Consider the following 19,513-nt stretch of genomic DNA (forward strand, 5'->3'; position numbering starts at 1 on the left):
CAAAACGGAGTGGTGCACGATCAAACTCGCGACCTTTTGATTCCAAGGAGAGAACTGATTCTATTGCACCACGGAGGAAGTTATATGCTAAGGCGGCTTTTTGTTTCTGCAGTTATATTTTTGAATAAAAGTGCAATTGTGTTATATTTGAACTTTTTGTGAAAATTTTCCTTTATTTGGACTTCAGGCTTCATACATTATATAGTTTATGCCTACATTTTGTCATCTACTACTAGAATATAAAAAACGTTTCTGTTTTAACAATGTGTTGACACAGATTACTGTAGAAACGGAACAGACATGAAATGTGTGTGTTCCAAATAACGATCTATTATTTCCACTCTAAAACTCCACTTCACTCCCAGATACTCAATCAAGGCATGGGCTGAGAGAAGTTCGTGCACGTTCTAAATTGGTGGGGGGATGGATTAGCCGGCTGCTCCTAGCTTCTCTTTATCAGCACATTTAGAGGACAAAGGACGCTGGCGGATTTAAGAAGCAATTTAAGGTGGGACGGAATTACGAGTTTTTTCGTAGGCTCTGGTAATTCTAGTGTTAAATTAGGGCTGGGAGATTTTGCCTAAAAAAAAATCTTGGATTTTTAAAGAAAAATTCGAGTTTCGATTCGATTTTCGATTTTTTTTTTCCAATGCACTTAAAAAATGGCTGCAGACATCAGATATAGTGTCAAAAGTGCAACTTTATTGCTATGATTGTCCTCATGCGTAGAATCCCAAAACAAAAAGTAAATGAGGCTCTGTCATTCAACAATTTCAAGCTTTAACCCAGGTTTAAGCAAAAGTGCAACAGCTTCACAGTAGCTTAAATTTTCTGTTCAAGAAATCAGATAATTACAAATGTTGTAACATATAACATTACAATTAAAAAAAATAAACTCTTCTCAGTATAGTGTGAATATAAAAAATGAAACATGCCTGTGGCAGACATATAGCCTGCTCAAAGAATGAACAAATGTAAACTTTTATCTATAACAACAAAACACGTGCTTGTTAGATCTCTGAAACATTGTACATGCTCATTCTAAACATTTTTTGCAAGAAAGATGAGCCTGTCCACAACCTCTGGCTTAAGGTAGGCCCGGTTGCAGGTAACTATTCCCCCACCCACACTAAATACCCTCTCTGAGGGGGCACTAGTGGCTGGAATAGAAAGATATTTTTTAGCCAGTAAGCTTAGCCTTGGAAAGTTGGGCTGATGCAGCTTCCACCATTCAAGAGGATCTATGTCTGGCTCTATGTCTGGAATAAGGAAATACGTTGCAAGCTCAGTCTCAATTTTTGTTTTCTCAGATTGTGGGTGTGGCGTGGTGGATGGTGCACTGTTTTTAAAGAACGCACCCAGAGTCATTTTCTTTTTTGGTGGGGTGTTCTCTTGAACAGCTTAGGGACCAGCTTCCTCTGTGGTAGAGTTGCAGAGAGCAGAGATCTCAGACACCGCTCTTTTTTTGACAACTTCCAGTTTGCTTGCATCAATGTAGGTTGTACGGAACCTCGGGTCTAAAAGTGTGGCCATGTCCAAAAGTTCCTCTTTCTCCAAATCACAGTATTTACTTTCAAGGTAACGCATGATGTTAGCTTTGATTGTTTTTGTTAGCTCCAAATCTTCCTCCTCTGGCAGGAGGAGACTTGTTTTAAACAAATGCAGCACTGGTTTGATGCATGACACACTGACATATGATTCCCCTGACAGTGCATCATTGAAGTCCTGGAGAGGTTTTACTGCTTTGTTGGTGGCTTCTAATACTTCCAAATCTTGCCACGTGGGAACAAGATGTCACGTTTTCTTGTCCGCACCCAGGACACGAGTTATTGCCTTCTCTTGCTCAAGAAAGTGCTCAATCATCTTTTGACGAGACCCCCAACGTGTTGGGGATTCTGAGATCAAAAGATGCTGGGAAGTCAAGCTCAGCCTGCACCTCTGTCATGTCTCGCCTTTTTTTCCAGCTGTAGGAGAAGGCTGATACAGCTTTTTTGCAGACCCCTATGGCCCGATCGATCCTTGGATCCTTCACACCATTCTCTGTCATAAATGTGAAAAGATATTTAATATATTTTTTGTCACTCCAAGCTTAAACTATATATTTGATTATTATGTGAGTTTTCAAAATTGTTTTGTACTTTTATCACAATTTTAATAGCTGTAACACAGTTTAATACATAATGTATAATACATAATGTATAATGAATGCAGATTAAGGAAAAGTCAGGTTTATTTATGTAACCCAGTCTATGTGTGTAAACCAGTTGAAATATATACCATGTTCTGGCTATTAAATTATAAGCAAACAGTACTTTACAATGTGCAAGTATGTGCACCTATTTATTCTTACACCAACTCTTACCTATAGTGTTGTGGAGTCTGTGGCCAAAACACTGCAAGCTGGGCCAGTTGTTGTCCTTAAGGGCTTTTATGATGTTGGTGCCACTATCAGTTGTCATGCAGACGAGTCGTTCCTCCGAAAGACCCCAGGAGCTGAGAGCGTCTTTTAAGCCATGGGCAATTATGTCACCAGTGTGGTTGTCGGGGAAATACGCTGTCTGAAGGCAGATGCTGCGCAGAGTCCAACTAGTGTTGATGTAGTGAACCGTCAAACTCAGATATGGCTGCATCGTCCGGCTGGACCACAGGTCCGTTGTGGCTGAGTAAAACTGCATCTCCTCCAGCTCACTGCGGATCTTTTCCTGAGTTGTATTGTACAGGTGAGGCAGCGCTACATCGGCGAAATACTTGCGACTGGGGACAACGTACCTCGCATCTAATACTTTCAGCATGTGATTAAAGCCTCGCTTTTCGACAGAATAACTTGGCAGCATGTCTGTGGCAATATAAAATGTGATCGCCTCTGTAATCGCTTTCCATCGTGCTCCGTTCTTATCATAAGGTACACAGTTTGTAAAGCTCTCTGGAAGTGTAGTTTGCTTTTTAGCAGGTGTGCTAGAGGAGCCGTTTTCGCTACGGAGTCGGCTGCACTTCTCCCATTCTTCGGGATGTTTATTCCTCAGGTGCTGGAAAAGATTTGTTGTACTGCTGCTTCCAGTAGCAACAGCCTTGAAACATATTTTGCAGCAAGGCTTCTTCTGTGTTTCGTCTGCTGCATCAAAACCAAACCAGTTCCAAAATACGGAATTACCTGTGCCTTTCTTTGGAAGTAGTTCTCTGCTACACGCTGCCATGTTGTTTTGACTGTGTTAGGCGGGGCGGGGGCTGGCTCATATTGCGCTACGGTAACCAACAAGGACGAAACGCGGAAAAGTCCGAAAAAACTATTGTGGCAAAAAACTCGAGTTTGCAAAATAAAAATCGCTTTAAACTACAAAATCGATAAATCGATTTTTTGCCCAGCCCTATGTTAAATGCATATACAGAATATCTGGGTTAAACCAAAATGAAGCTATGAGAAAGCCATATTAAAATAATGAGTTTTTAGCAGGTTGTTAAAAGTGCTCCACCGTGTTAGCCTGGCAAATTTCTATTGGTTAGCTGTTCCAGATTTTAGGTGCATAACAGCAAAAGGCTGCCTCACCACTTCTTTTAAGTTTAGGTCTTGGAATTATAAGCAGACACTCATTTGAAGATCTAAGGTTATGATTTGGAGTGTAAGGTGAAAGGCATTCTGAAATATAGGATGGTGCGAGATTATTTAAGGCTTTGTAAACCATAAGCAGTATTTTAAAGTCAATTCTAAATGGCACAGGTAACCAATGTAGTGACATCAGAACTGGAGAGGTGTGCTTCAATTTTCTTTTCCTAGTCAACATTTCTGCAGCTGCATTCTGCACTAGTTGCAATCGATTTGAGTAGTCCTGAGAGGAGTGTGTTACAGTAATCTAGCCAACTGAAAACAAAAGTGTGAACTAATTTCTCAGCCTTTTGCAAAGTTATAAGAGATCTAACTTTTGTTATTTCTTAAGTGAAAAAATGCTGTTCTATTAATCTGATTAATAAGTGCTTTTAAAAATTAGGCCAGAGTCCACCCTTAAATTCTTGACTTCTGTCCTGACTTTTAATCCTAATGGATCAAGTTTATTTCTAATTTCTCTCATTTTATCCATTTTTGCCAATCAGTAAAATGAATGTTTGCTCCTTATTTAGTTTGAGAAAATTACTACTCATCCATTCAGAAACACAATTGTAGTCAGGGTCATCAGGCACTATTGATAAATACAGTTGTGTGTCTTCAGCATAGCTGTGGTAGCTCATGTTATGCCTTAAGATAATCTGACCTAATAGAAGCATGTAGATCGAAAAGAGCAGCAAACCCAGGATAGATCCTTGTGCAACACCAGATAGAATATCGTGTAATTACCACAACTAACAAAGAATTTTCCATCTGCCAGGTAAGACTCAAACCATTTTAATACAGTGCCAGTTAGGCCCACCCATTGACTAAGGCGATTTCTAAGAATATTGTGATCGATCATATCACTCGGACCTAAAAGGATGAAAACCAATACATGGCCTCTGTCTGCATTTACCTGCAAGTCATTTACTACTTTAACGAGTGAAGTTTCTTTACTGTGATTTATTCTAAAACCCGACTGAATCTTGTCAACAATAGGGTGTTTATTGAGGTGGTCATTTCGTTGCATAATGACTGCCTTTTCTAGGATTTTATTTAAGAAAGGCAGGTTAGAATAGGTCTAGACGAGTTGAGATTATTTTTCCTGAGTAGGGATTTAACTATAAGGTGGTCCAAATCTAATTATGCAATTTTCATTACGCTATAACTTAAGTTTATTACATAGAAAATTACCTGAAAAATCTCGGACTATCGAGAAGTGTGCAAACTGATACCACAGATCCCTGCAGCTTTCCATACCTTCAACTGGTTCACCACCTGTGCAATCTCAGTGAGATTGGGTGGTTCACAGCTATTTGGAGGATCATCCTCAAGAACCGTGGACCAAGAGATATCCAACATCTTAGCCAGAGGATCAGCTTTAAACAGCTGCTCAAAGTAGCCAGTCCAGCACATCACAACTGCAGTGTCATCTGTAACGACCGTTCCATCAGCCACCCTGACTGTCACTCTCTGAGGAACAGATTCAAATGTGCGTAGTGCTTTGATTCCTCTGTAAGTAGGACGTGGGGCACTAGACCAAGGATGGTGTTTCACTTGCTCACAGATTCCTCTAACAAATGCCTACTTATGTGCCCTCACATCCCTGGCAACTGTCCTTCTCTGTTCCCAGTATAGACCAGAATTGCCATCAAGCCTTGCGCATTGACTCCTCTTGATGATATCCAGTGCCCTACAAGGTAAAACACCTCCTTCTGGGAACACCAGTAACACCAACACAACCCTCAGCAACCTTCGGGGTCTTGTCATGGAAGGTCTCCCAGATCACATCAGGATCGGCAGTTGCACCTAAATCCATAGGTTCCTCACACAAACTGCCAAACCTATGATATGCTGGGAGAATGTAGTCTTGTCAGACATGACCAAAGTTGAACTTTTTGGCTGTCATGCTGCACATCATGTTTGGAGGAGAAATGGCACTATGCATCACACAAAAAATGCTGTTACCAGCAGTTAAGTTTAGAGGTGGAAGCATCTTGGTGTGGGTCTGTTTCCCATCTCATGGTACTGGCAGACTTCATGTAATTGAAGGATTGATGTATGGCGCCATGATGAGGATGAGACAAGGGGGGACCTTCCAGCAGAACAACTATCCAAATCATACAGCAAAGGGAACAGTCAAGTGGTTTCAGAGAAAGAAAATCAAGTTGTTCAAATGGCCCAGTCAATCACCTGACTTAAATCTAATTGGACAACTGTGGAAGGAACTAAAGATCAGGGTTCGCAAAAGGGCCTCCCCGGAATATTCAAGATTTAAAGACAATCACTTTAGAAGAATGCGTCAACATTACACATGACTTACCTGCAGGCAATTGGTTTCTTCAAACAGGAAATTTCTTGAAGCTGTCATTTCACACAGGCTGCTCCTTCAATTATTAAATTAGCACGTTTAGTGCTTGTTTCCCTGTGTCATTATTACACATACCTTTAATGCTGTGAATTCTTTATATTTGTGGATTTCTTGAGTTAATGCCAATGCCTAGTAAGAATTTCTTGTGAATAGCCTCATTGGAAATATATTTACTGAAAAAAAAAATGTTAAATACCGTATATAGTCGCGGATAAGTCAGGACTTGATTTTACTGTATAATTTCTGGTATTTTTTAATGTCGGTTGTATAAGTCGAATGCAAAAAACTCACGCTATTGGTACAAGGGATTATGATAGAACGCCCACCTAGCAGAGTAACCACAGAGCACAACTACCTTTTTTTCTATGTGGGTGCAGCAATGCACTGTATCTGCGCGTGCTCCTAACCTCTCTCTCGCTTTCTATTGTGCCTACGTGACCACATGCTAATACCCGAACTATTCCAAAGCAACATTTGCACTGATTTGTGTTCTTTGTATCTCACACCCTCATACACCTTTATCGTAAGAGCATTCCTTATCTACGATGAAGCGTTCGACCAAAAGAAAATATGAAGCTGGTTTTAAATTATACGTCATTGAAGTAGCAACAGAAATTGGTAACTGTGCTGTTGCAACAAAATTCAATGCGTTTGAGAAACTGATGCTTTTTTTTTATTATTATTTTTATTGCAATCATTCCATACAAATCAATCAATTTTTACAAAAAGTAGGAGAGAGAGCATGGCCAATGGAGTAAAACTTAAGGCTTGTAAACATACCTAAATTGATGAGTTTGATAAGCCAATAAAGATGAATGGAGAAGAAAAAGAAATACAGAAATAATTGCTTCCTCTGTGCTTTAAGAGCTTATTCTAAAATATTACTGATTAGATCCTGATTAGAAACCGATGCTTGACTGGAGGAGGCAAGAAGATGTAAAAAAAAAAAAATTAAGTGTTGCATTTTTGAACGGGCATGTCGGGGTATGACTTTATGATCGATTTTTTTTTTTTTGGGTTTCAAGACCTGACTTTTACGTGAGGATATATGGTACTTATTTTCCCCACTGTAAATATGTGACCACCACAATACACAATATTCCACCATAGAAAAATCATGACTTTACTAGTATTTATTTATTTATTTTATTTATTTATTTATTGTCTGCAGTAATGTTTGAAACTAGTTCAACACAACTAACATTGTTATCAGTTGGGGAAATATCCAGATTATTTTCCTTTTGCAGCAACACAAGTGGTTTAATTTGTGTGAAACATGGTTCTTTCTTTGCTATGTAATATACCAAGTGTAATTTAACTGAAAGTTTATATCTCTGCATCATCACTCATCTTTTTTGTGTCTGAAAACCTTTTTAGCACTGCAAGTTCCTTTTACACATTTGCTTCCACCCAACACAATGTCACAGCCTGCTGCATGTCATTTGCTGTTGGGAGTGTGCAATTAGATTTTCATATTTGAAACTTTGTGAGTGTAGTACAAAATCAGTTTTACTGGCTAAACGAGGCTTGCTGCAGCAGTACTTATACATTTTTCATGTGTTCCTTCAGATTGTATAAAAGCCATTTGAAACCCAATAGCGAACTACTCAGGAACTTTCGCTTTTCCACCCTGCTCTTCTCTTTTTACTCGGAATGGCTACTTATTTGCAACTCCTTATTTGGCTCCTCGTGCTGCTCTCTCTAAGTTTTTCCTTTTCACACAAAACTAAAAAAAAATAAAATAAAGTTTTCTGTACTGACTTTCTTTCGCATCCATCTTTTGTGAACACATACATAAGCGTTACTCATGTATGTAAGAGTGTAATGCAGCACCATAAATTAGCAGAGTGACCACATCAAAAAAAGAAAAACCCCCAAATAGGGCAAGTAAAAATCTAAATGTTTACTAGTTGGCGGCTAATGACATGGTGTTTTTTTTTTTTTTTTAAAGCTACTTAACATGAAATTCTGCTTTCCTGTATCTGTATCACATAATGCTGAAGTAACATTTAACTTGCTCTGACGAATGGAAGCCTTCTTCCTCTACAGAGCCTGTAACAGTATGTTTTCTACTCCACACTACATAGTCCGTCTAATGACCTAATCAATGAAAAATGACCATTGCCAGCGTTTTTGATAATTGATTATGATGAGTAGTTTTTTGCAACCCAAGTGCGCAGGTACATTTGTGAAAAGTATAAGTAGTCTCTGTGGGCCCTTTAATCTCGAAAACAAACTTTTCATTCCAGGCTTTGAGGCCAATCCCAGTGGGTCCTGGGTAATCATTATCCTTAGCCCCAACCCCAAAAGACTCAACGCATATGGGTAAGGGGGTTGAATACTTATAATTAAGCTGTATTGATGTGTATTTTCTCTTTTCATTTGTCTTTTTTTAAGACCAGTATTATTCTAACAAATGTGTATTTGAAATTCTCCTACCTTGAACAGAAATCTTTTCCGGACATGGCTCCTGCTGTTTTTCTTTTCAAGAAATGTTAATGCGGTGCTGTGGCACTGTGAGACATTTTCATTTTCATACTCTTTCAGCACATGCTTTTGTCACGTATTATGATGCTTTCTGAAATACTACATCCAATTAAGTCACACATCCATGCGTTGTGGACTTTGACTTGTTACCACCAATACTGTAAAAAGCCATTACCATTACATTTTTGTCATTTTGTTGTTAACTTGGTACCAAAGTATCAGTCCTTATAATATCTCTAAACTCCACGTCATCTTCCCTGATACTGGCGCTCTGCATGGACTTTCCGAAGACTGATGACTTGTACTCCTTGGATAATGTATATTTTGTTAATCAAGGTAATACATTTATTGGGTTATATCTGTAACCTAAAGAAGTTAGAGGGGAGAAATATTTCAATGTGGTGTGGTAGTTCCTCAGTAGTAATAACTGTTGGGTGTATTACAGTCATGGCCGAAATTATCGGCACCCCTGGGATTTTCCCAGAAAATGCACCATTTTTCCCAGAAAATTGTTGCAATTACAAATGCTTTGGTATACACATTTTTTTTTCCTTTTTGTGCATTGGAACAACACAAAAAAACAGAGAAAAAAAGCCAACTCTGACATCATGACACACAGAACTCCAAAAATGGGCCGGACAAAATTATTGGCACCTTTTCAAAATTGTGAGTAAATCGTTTTATTTCAAGCATATGATGCTTGTTTAAACTCACCTGTGGCAAGAGACAGGTGCTGGCAATATAGCAATCACACCTGAAGACAGTTAAAATGGATAAAAGTTGACTCAACCTTTCTGTTGTGTGTCTGAGTGTGCCACACTAAACATGGAAGAGCAAGAAGAGCAGAGAATTGTCTGAGGACTTGAGAACAAACATTGTGGAAAAATATGAACAATCTCAAGGCTACAAGTCCATCTCCAGAGATGTTCATGTTCCTTTGTCCACTGTGCGCAACTTAATCAAGACGTTCACAACACATGGCACTGTAGCTAATCTCCTTGGACGTGGACAGAAGAGACAAATTGATAAAAGACTGCAATGAAGGATAGTCCGAATGGTTGATAAACAGCCCCAATCAACTTCAAAACATGTTCAAGCTGTTTCCGCACACTCAGGATGCAACAATGTCAGCTCGAACTATCCATCGACATCTGAACGAAATGAAACGCTATGGCAGGAGAGCCAGGAGGACCCCACTGCTGACACAGAAACATAAAAAATCCAGACTGGAGTTTGACAAAATGTACTTGAGGAAGCCAAAATCCTTCTGGGTGAACGTCCTGTGGACAGATGAGACCAGGGTAGAGCGTTTTGGTAAAGAGCATTATTCTGCTGTTTACAGAAAACTGAATGAGGCCTATGAAGAAAAAAACACAGTACCTACAGTCAAACATGGTGGATGTTCTATGATGTTTTGGGGATATTTTGCCTCCTCTGGCACTGGATGCCTTGACTGTGTGCAAGGCATCATGAAATCTGAAGACTACCAAAAGATATTGGGGCGCAATGTAGGGCTCAGTGTCAGAAAGCTGGGTCTGTGTCAGAGGTCATCAACAACAACAACAACAACATTTATTTATATAGCACATTTTCATACAAACAGTAGCTCAAAGTGCTTTACATAATAAAGAATAGAAAAATAAAAGACACAGTAAGAAAACAAAATAAATCAACATTAATTAACATCGAATAAGAGTAAGGTTCAATGGCCAGGGGGGACCGAAAAAACAAAAAAACTCCAGACGGCTGGAGAAAAAATAAAATCTGTGGGGATTCCAGACCATGAGACCGCCCAGTCCCCTCTGGGCATTCTACCTAACATAAATGAAACAGTCCTCTTTGGATTTCGGGTTCTCACGGAAGGGCTTGATGAAGATGGTCACGTAGAGTTCTGCCTTTTAATCCATCCATCATTGTTGGAGCATCATGAAGCTTTGAGTAGGTGGAGGTGGCGTAGGCCACCACCACAAAGAAACCAGAAAAAGAAACAGAAAAGAGAGTAGGGGTCAGTACGGATTTTAGAGCCACCATGAATAGTTATTATGATGAATTGAACATATAGAGTATCAGGATTAAGTTAAATTGAAATTATAGAAAGGCCATGTTAAAGTAATATGTTTTCAGCAGTGTTTTAAACTGCTCTACTGTATCAGCCTGGCGAATTCCTATTGGCAGGCTATTCCAGATTTTAGGTGCATAGCAGCAGAAGGCCGCCTCACCACTTCTTTTAAGTTTTGTTCTTGGAATTCTAAGGAGACACTCATTTGAGGATCTGAGGTTACGATTTTGGAATATAAAATGTCAGACATTCCGATATATACTATGGGGTGAGATTATTTAAGGCTTTATAAACCATAAGAAGAATTTTGAAGTCAATCCTGAATGACTCAGGTAACCAGTGTAGTGACATTAAAACTGGTGAAATGTGTTCGGATTTTCTTTTCCTAGTTAGGATTCTAGCAGCTGCATTCTGCACTAGTTGCAAACGATTTATGTCTTTTTTGGGTAGTCCTGAGAGGAGTGCGTTACAGTAATCTAGTCGACTGAAAACAAACGCGTGAACTAATTTCTCAGCATCTTTCAGTGATATAAGAGGTCTAACTGTACTTATGTTTCTTAAGTGAAAAAATGCTGTCCTAATGATCTGATTAATATGCGATTTAAAATTCAGATTACAGTCAACAATTACCCCTAAGCTTTTTACCTCTGTCTTGACTTTTAATCCTAATGTATCCAGTTTATTTCTAATAGCCTCATTGTATCCATTATTGCTAATCACTAAGATTTCAGTTTTCTCTTTATTTAACTTGAGAAAGTTACTATTCATCCTTTCTGAGATACAAGTCAGACATTGTGTTAGTGAATCAATAGAATCGGGGTCATCAGATGCTATTGATAAGTACAGCTGTGTGTCAACAGCACAGCTGTGGTAGCTTATGTTGTGCCCTGAGATAGTTTGACCTAACGGAAGCATGTAGATTGAGAATAACAGCGGACCCAGGATAGAGCCTTGTGGAACACCATATTGGATATCATGTGTCTTCGAGTTGTAATTCCCACAACTAACAAAAATTTTTCTCCCTGTCAGGTAGGATTTAAAACAATTTAGTTCTTTTACTTTTACTTTTAGATCACACTGATTATCTATATGAAAATTAAAGTCGACAACTATTAGGAGTGTGTCATAGTTAGTAATTAAATTTGACATTAAGTCAGAGAATTCCTCAAAAAAAGACGCGTTATATTTAGGTGGTCTATACACGGATAATACTAGAACTTGAGAATCTCCATGAACAACATCGGCGAGATACTCAAAAGACTTGAACTTACCAAAACTGACATCTTTACATTTTAATCGGCTCCAGTAAATGTTAGCCATTCCGCCTCCCTTTTTCCCCTGGTGGTCTGCACGAGTAAAACTGTAATCCGGAGGCGCAGATTCGATTAAAACAGACGCGCCGTCTGAGCTAAGCCATGTTTCACTTAGTGCAATAAAATCTATTTTTTTATCACTAATAAGATCGTTGATAAAAAACGTTTTGTTAGTTAAAGCTCTAGCATTCAATAGTGCCATATTTAATGTTTCGGAGGTGCCAAGAGGAATACTATGTGCGTTATTGATATTTGGAATAGGAACTAAAGTATTTTTATTAGCGCCGCTCTGTGTGTATTTTTTATTTAATCTGTGATCTGTTTTTATAGTTTTAATACATTGTTCCTCTAAAATAGTAATTTTAATTAGATTATTGGAGTTTATGCCGTATTTCCTAGATTTTCTACGTGCATTGAGATTGCTTATTACAGTATTAATGTTGTGCACTTTAACGGAAGATTTTATTAAACACTTATCATGTCCTGGCACAACAGTGTCATTTCGGAAAGGGTTAAGAGCAGAGATAGATAGTCAAGATAAACGAATTACCTTCGATATGTTTTCGGAGAGGACCCGGGCGCCGAAACTGTTCGGATGCAGGCCATCACGCTTGAAGAGACGCGCTTTCCAAAAGAGATTCCAATTGTTGATGAAACCGACATCCTTCTTCTTGCAGAAACCCTGTAGCCAGTTGTTCAATCCTAGCAGACGACTGTAGTACTCGTTGGATCGTCTGACGAGAGGTAGTGGACCAAGCGAAGATCTTTGCCGATGGGGTCCTCTCCTTCGTGTCTTTAATCAAAGCTGCGAAGTCAGCCTTCAGGATTTCTGATTGTCGGTGCCTTATATCGTTTACGCCGGCATGCAAGACGATTGCTCCAACTGCCCTCTCCTTGTGTTTCTCGAGACTGCTGGCGCACGTTTCATTACATCTCGGACACGAGCACCGGGAAAACAAGAAACAAACGATTTTGCATTAGGGCATGTGACATTAAGGTTTCTAACGATAGAATCACCTACCACTATTACATCACCAGGGGCTGAAGGCGAAATGGGGATGCGGAGAGGGTCAAACCGGTTCTGAGGTAGGATGCTCGCCTGTGCCGATGGAGGTGCTCTGGCCTTGAACCCCGCCTGCATAGCTGAAATCCACCGAGGTCTTCAGCGGCGTTGCTCCTATGAGATGCGGGGGTGAGGTCGGCACAACGCGGGGTTGATGTTTCGCCGGTTCCAGATGGCAAGGACGGTTTATCCAACAGCCGGGCCTTCAGATTTCTAAGGTATCTCCGTCGGGACAGGAGTTTCTGAATCTGTTCGTCGAGTGCCTGGAGTTCTTCAACTACGATTTCAACGCGAGTTACCCCACTGTCGGCCATTTTCTGCTTCGTGGGTCATGGGTGTTCCAGCAGGACAATGACCACAAACATACCTATAAATGCACCAAGAAATGGTTAAAGAGAAAGCGCTGGACAGTTCTGAAGTGGCCACCAATGAGTCCGGATCTAAGTCCTGTGGAGGATGGCCGGCTGTTTATCCCGGCCAATACCCCCAAGCCGCCAGGTGGAGCCCTCCTTGCAGCATGGAGGTCCCCAGAAGACCAGCAGGGCATCTCGGACAATGGAGTTTTTATGCACCGCCCTGCTGGATGCCATGGAGGCCACGAGAGGGAGCTGCAGGGAGGGCCGAAGAGTTCTTTGTGCCCTATGACCCGGAAGTTCGTCATAGGAAGAGCAACCGGCTTCCGGGTTGAAAAAAAGTACTATTTACCCTGACCCGGAAGGAATAAGGGCTTGTGGACTGTTGGATAGGAACACTTCCGGGTCAGGGAGTATAAAAGGACTGTGGGAGCTCCCAGACAGCGAGCTGAGTTGGGAGGCAAGGTGGCTAAGCGTCTGGGAGTGGAGGATTGGTTTATTATTGTTATTGGTTTATTGAAGAATTGTGGAGAGGAGCGTGCTTTGTGCACTTTATTATTATAATAAATAATTATTGGGACTTTTATCTGGTGTCTAACGTGTGGTCCGAGGGTACAAGGGTGCGAAAAAACAATAATTCTGTCACAGTCCTTATAGAGAGATCTCAAAATTGCTGTTGGGAGAAGGCACCCTTCAAATCTGAGAGAACTTGAGCAGTTTGCAAAAGAAGAGTGGTCGGAAATTCCAGTTGAGAAGTGTAACAATCTTGTTGATGGTTATAGGAAGCGCTTGATTTCAGTTATTTTTTCCAAAGGGCGTGCAACCAAATATTAAGTTGAGGGTGCCAATAATTTTGTCCACCCTGGTTTTTGAGTTTTGTGTGAAATGATGTCAGATTTGGCTTTTTTTCTGTTTTTTGTGTTGTTCCAATGCACATAAATGAAATAATCATGTGTATACCAGAAAATTTTTAATTGCAAAACTTTTTTGGGAGAAATGGTGCATTTTCTGGGAAAATTCCAGAGGTGCCAATAATTTCGGCCATGACTGTACATGCATTTTAACCAGAGTATTAGAAATGTAAGGAAACAAGTGTTAAATCGTTATACTTAACATGTGAAAGTGTGAGGGGGAAAACCGTTAAAAAAAATCTGTCAGATTCAAAGTTGAAATTTAGTGTGATAGTGTCACTCAAACCAAATCGTAAGCCAGGTATTTGGATTTATTGCTGTGGGCTGGCACTACTCAATATGAATGAATGAATCCTTGTTTTAACCTTAATAAAGTGTTCTTGGTTTTACATTAATTGAAATTAAACAATTGGCAGTGATGCAGTAATTACACAACTTCAAACTGTAGATAATTTGTAACAAGAGATCATTATCACTCTGAGTTCATGTGTTGGAGTGTCGGATGTCTACAAATATCAACAGAACAGAGAAGCCAAACTAGAGTTAAACAAAAAACAGCATTAAGACAAGGCCACTAAACTAAAACTATTACCAGCTAAACTCATTAAAGGCTTTGAACATTTCATCAAGTATAGTATAAGATAGTATCAGTCCAATACTACAGACTATAGTAATGGTACACTAAACACCAGATTTACACATCATTAAAGCAGGCAACACATACACTATAAAAACTGTAATGGGTGCGCACATAGCAAAGCAGAGAGATGAAAATAATAAGTCTTTCTGCATGGAACTCCCTCAGTAATAACAAGCTTATTTGTTTTCCTCTTTATGTGAAGCTTTTTATTAAAACATCATTTCATATGTTACTACCATTTGTAACTCTGATATCGCCAACAATCATGCTGGTAATCATGCTTGCAAGAAGCGTGCGTGTCATTCAAAAATTGCCCATTCTTTGTGCATTGCCAGACTTAGTGTTTTTTATGCAAAGCAGTGTGTGTTCCTCATTTGAAAAACCATAATGGACAGGCCTAGTGTGTCCCATTAATCCCACCCACAGTGACTGGTCTGACAGTAGTACATGTCAAATTATTTCTAATGTTACATTCAGTTTGTAATTATGCAAAAATTAAATGTAAAAATGCAATATGATGTGTAACTTGCCCTTTTTTCACGACATACTGGAGCCTCTCTATAGCACTGTAATTTTATTCCTGGACTTGGTATGCTCATGCCTTTTGGGCTGGTCTGCATTGGGTTCACATCTTCAGCAGTTCATTTAGCAAGTCCTGGAGGGATTTGTGTAGAACATTTGCTATGTTTATATAGATTAGTGTTTTCCAATTCCAGTCATGGGGTAACTCCTGTGGCCGTAGTTTTTTGTTTCAAACATTTTTTTTTTCTTTACAACCATGAATGCATAACTCGGTATACAATCCCTAACTTCAAGGACATTTACAACATGCAGTGTCAGACTAGGGGGTGAAGAAAATTATCAGTAATACCAGCAATCCTAACAATGGCTTTTTTCTGTGATTTGGTCAAGTGAGTGCTAATGTTGCCTGAAGACCTTTTTGGAGAGACTAATTAGGAGCTTTTTCCAGAGTCCATCTATATCTTGAATAAAGAAAGTGGCTATTACTGCACGATTGCCTATTGTTATCCCTCTTACATTAAGTTATTTAGTTATGTACTACTGCCTTTTGAGCAGGATCCTCCATTAACACCCCGGAATATTTAAAATACATAGAGTTGCTTGGCTCCTAGAGATAACATTTACATGTTCTCTGTTTCCAATAAACATATCCCATTTAACAATATGAAAACAGAAGAAACATAGATACTTTTGCAAATATACATTTTAAGACAATATACATAGTTATTCAGATAAAGTTAAGCTGAAACTCGAGTCCTTCCTAAAATGCTTCCCTCGTTTAAGTTTACCAGGTGTTTCAGATCTTCGGTTCATGCAGTATTTTTCTCAATGCACTTTTTGATACAAACAAAAGACCCAATTCTTCATGTACAAAGATTCAAGGACATCATTTGAAAATGTGATATTAATGCAGTATATTTCAGTTCATTATACAGTATTTGAGTATGTTTTAGTTTACTTTGGAAAAAGACCATACGTCATCATGAAATAAGCCATTAGAAATCTATCTTTTTGCTAAAATATTCTATTCCAAGATGCCAATTGTGTTTACAAAAAAACATTGCTGTAAAAAGCTGCTGGTAGTCCTCCACCCTGTATATAAAGCTAGGCCCTCATAAACTATACTTGGACTACCCGGTTTGCATAGCTGGTACCACAGAAGACTACCATTTTCATTTACAGTTTGTCCACCTCTGCTGTTTCTTGTCTTATTGATGGTGCTGTCTACCATGCTGCATTTAAATCCACGTAAAACTTTAGTTTTTCCCATTAAGGAACACCCTGAGTTTCATACATACACACTCTCGTTAAACACATATTGACTTTAAATGACATTGTACATTTCTTTTTCTGAATGAGCAGAAATTTGTTGGATTGGCAGATCTACTTTAAAATGTTAGCCTTCCCTGGTATAATGATTCTGATACAATTCAGAAAATATGTATTGGAGTACAAATTTAAAAAAAAAATCTCTTTTTTTTTCTTTTTTTATTCATTGTCCCAATAACTGCCCAGCCATGTATTTCTCATTTCTCATACTGCCCAGTATGTAGATCTCTAGTTTTAATGTTTGTATTTTTGAACAGAGATTTTTTTTTTTTTAATAACAGCTCTATTGTTTACTTCCCAACCAATTTGTTGTATCCTGATTAAAAAAGAACATCAACATTTATTTATATAACACATTTTCATACTGCAATGTAGCTCAAAGTGCTTTACAAGATGAAGAAAGAGAAAAATATACAAATGAGGCAACACTAATTAATAAAGAATAAAGTAAGGTCCAATGGTCAGAGAGGAGAGAATAAACAAAACAAAAAAAAAAACTCAAGAGGGCTGAAGAAAAAAACAAATGCCCTCCACTGGCATTCTACCTAACATACAGTAAATGATCTAAATCAGTCCTCATGGTTTTCAGGATTCACATGGAAGAATTAGAAGATGATGGTCATGTGGACCTCTGGTCTTCAATCCATCAATGTAGGGACTGCACAGTGCTTTGATCAGGTGGTGGTGGCAGCGCAGATTGCCACCGCAGAAAACCGGAAAGAGAACAGCAGAGAAAGTAGGTTGTTGGTACAGATTTTGGAGCCATGGAAAAAAAATGATAATTAAATACATGTACAGAGTATAGGACAGGGAATGTTACAAGTAAATAAAAAAAAAAACAGTTACGGCAATATTATTAAAGAATAAATAACATAACAAGGAAAGGACAAATAACAGGGAGAACAGAAGAAACAAACTCCTGTAGGTTGGAGAAAAAAAAAATCTGCCAGGGTTCCAAGGCCAAAAGACCGCCCAGTCCCCTCTAGGCATTCTACCTAACATAAATGTTCCTAAATCAGTCCTCTTTCTTTTCATGTTTCACATGATAGGATTTGATAAAGCTGGTCTTGTGGACAGATGAGACATCTGTCTACATTCCATCATCTCCGAGGGCTGCATGGTGTCTTAATCAGGTGATAGCGGCGCAGATAGCTACCACAAAAGAACTACAAAAGACAGCAGAGATTAGTGGAGATGAATAAAGATTATGGATCCCTGAAGAATATGATAATTTTGTACCCATATAATCAATCAGGAATACAACTGAAATGTGGCTACGAGAAAGCCAAAATTAAAGTAATGGGGTTTTGCAGTTTTTTTGTTTGTTCCACAGTATTAGCTTGGCATATTTCTGTAGGTAAAGTTTTCCAGATTTTAGGTGCATAACAGCAAAAGGTCTCCTCACCAGTTCTTTTAAGCTTGACTCTTGGAATTATAAACAGACGTCCAATCGAAGATGAGTTAGAGTGTAGGGGATTCCAAAATATGGATTAAGCAAGATTATTTAAGGCTTTATAAAGCATTTTTAGTATTTTGAAGTCAATTTTGAATGACACAGGGTAATCAATGTATCAACAATAAAACTGGTGAGATTTGGTCAAATTTTCTTTTTTTAGTTGAGATTGTGGCTGCTGAATTCTGCATGAATTGCAACCGATTGATGTCTTCTTAGGTAGTCCTGCTGGAAGTGTATTATAGTAATCTAGTTAACTAAAAAACAAAAGTGTGAATTTTTCAGTGTCTTATAAATTTACTAGCTGTGTAAGCCCCTGCTGTAAAAAGTCTGGGCTCCTAGAAACCATGGATTCTGGCACTTCAGTCAATCGGTCGCATCGGTTGTGCATTAGTATCTAAGTGAGGGTCTCCTTCCTTGGCGTTTTCATTTTGCCGATGTTTTTGCCTCTATTGTCAATCAGCGGCTAAGCGAGTTTCTCTCTCCTCAGAGGTTTTGTTTTGTCGATGTGCTCACCTTGCTTGTTTATTAGTGGCTAAGCGAGTTTCTCTTTTCTCAGCGGTTTCACTTTGGCGACAGAGTCGATCTCTTTCGGTTTCATGTTGCAGCCTTGCACTTCCGGGCCGGACAAACATTCACACACACATACACTTCCACGCGTACACATTATATATCAGATAAGCAGTCTGACTTTTGCTATATTCCTTAAGAAAAAAAATACAGTCCTAACAATTTAGGTAATATGTGATTTAAATTTTTTTAAAGCAATTTCACAAGTAATCTAAGTAGCTGATGCTTTTTGCATTCAGTGTTATTTATACCTGGGCCTGTCTGCTTCTCCCAGCATTAATTGACAAATCAAATAAGCCACTACAAAAAGTGACTAAAAAGAAAATAACAAACTAGAGTTAAATCTTAATTTCTGTGTAAATGTACATTTGAAATTGTAATTTTTTGAATGCAAAGTAAGGAAAGGGAAACAAAAGGGCATCTAATTAAGCAGCGAGATCAAGTAGTGGTACAGTGTTTGCTTGAATAGGCTCCAGCACCCCTGTGACCCTGCTCTGGAAAAGCAGGTTAAGAAAATGGATGGATAGATGATTGGATGATTTTCTAAATGTGAAATTGCTTTGGGCTGAATCCTGCATCCAATGGATGGGGGAAATTGGGATTGAAGTTCAAAATCTAAGACATAAGCTTTGTGCACTGAAACTGACTATGGCTTGTTTGTGTTACTAAATTCTTCATCTAATGTCTTGCAAAGTAAGGTAATATTGTATTACACTGTTGCACACAGGTTCGAAAAATTAAACGTAGCATAATGTGTGGGTGCAGTAAGGGATTTTGTACTGTTTTGAAAGTTGGAACCTTTTTAATTTGTTTTTTTACCTCACTCGAGACAAGTCACAAACCTTTTTTGTTCATTATTGTG

At 38.8% G+C, this 19,513-nt stretch overlaps 1 protein-coding gene across 2 annotated transcripts in view; it reads left to right on the forward strand.

Moving 5' to 3' along the window:
* The window catches only part of LOC120543150 (transcription intermediary factor 1-beta-like), a 120,330-nt gene that overhangs the window by 28,422 nt on the left and 72,395 nt on the right, over positions 1–19,513 (forward strand). The window lies entirely within an intron of this gene.

The sequence above is a fragment of the Polypterus senegalus genome, chromosome 13 (assembly GCF_016835505.1).
Source record: "Polypterus senegalus isolate Bchr_013 chromosome 13, ASM1683550v1, whole genome shotgun sequence".
NCBI classification, from domain to species: Eukaryota; Metazoa; Chordata; class Cladistia; order Polypteriformes; family Polypteridae; genus Polypterus; species Polypterus senegalus.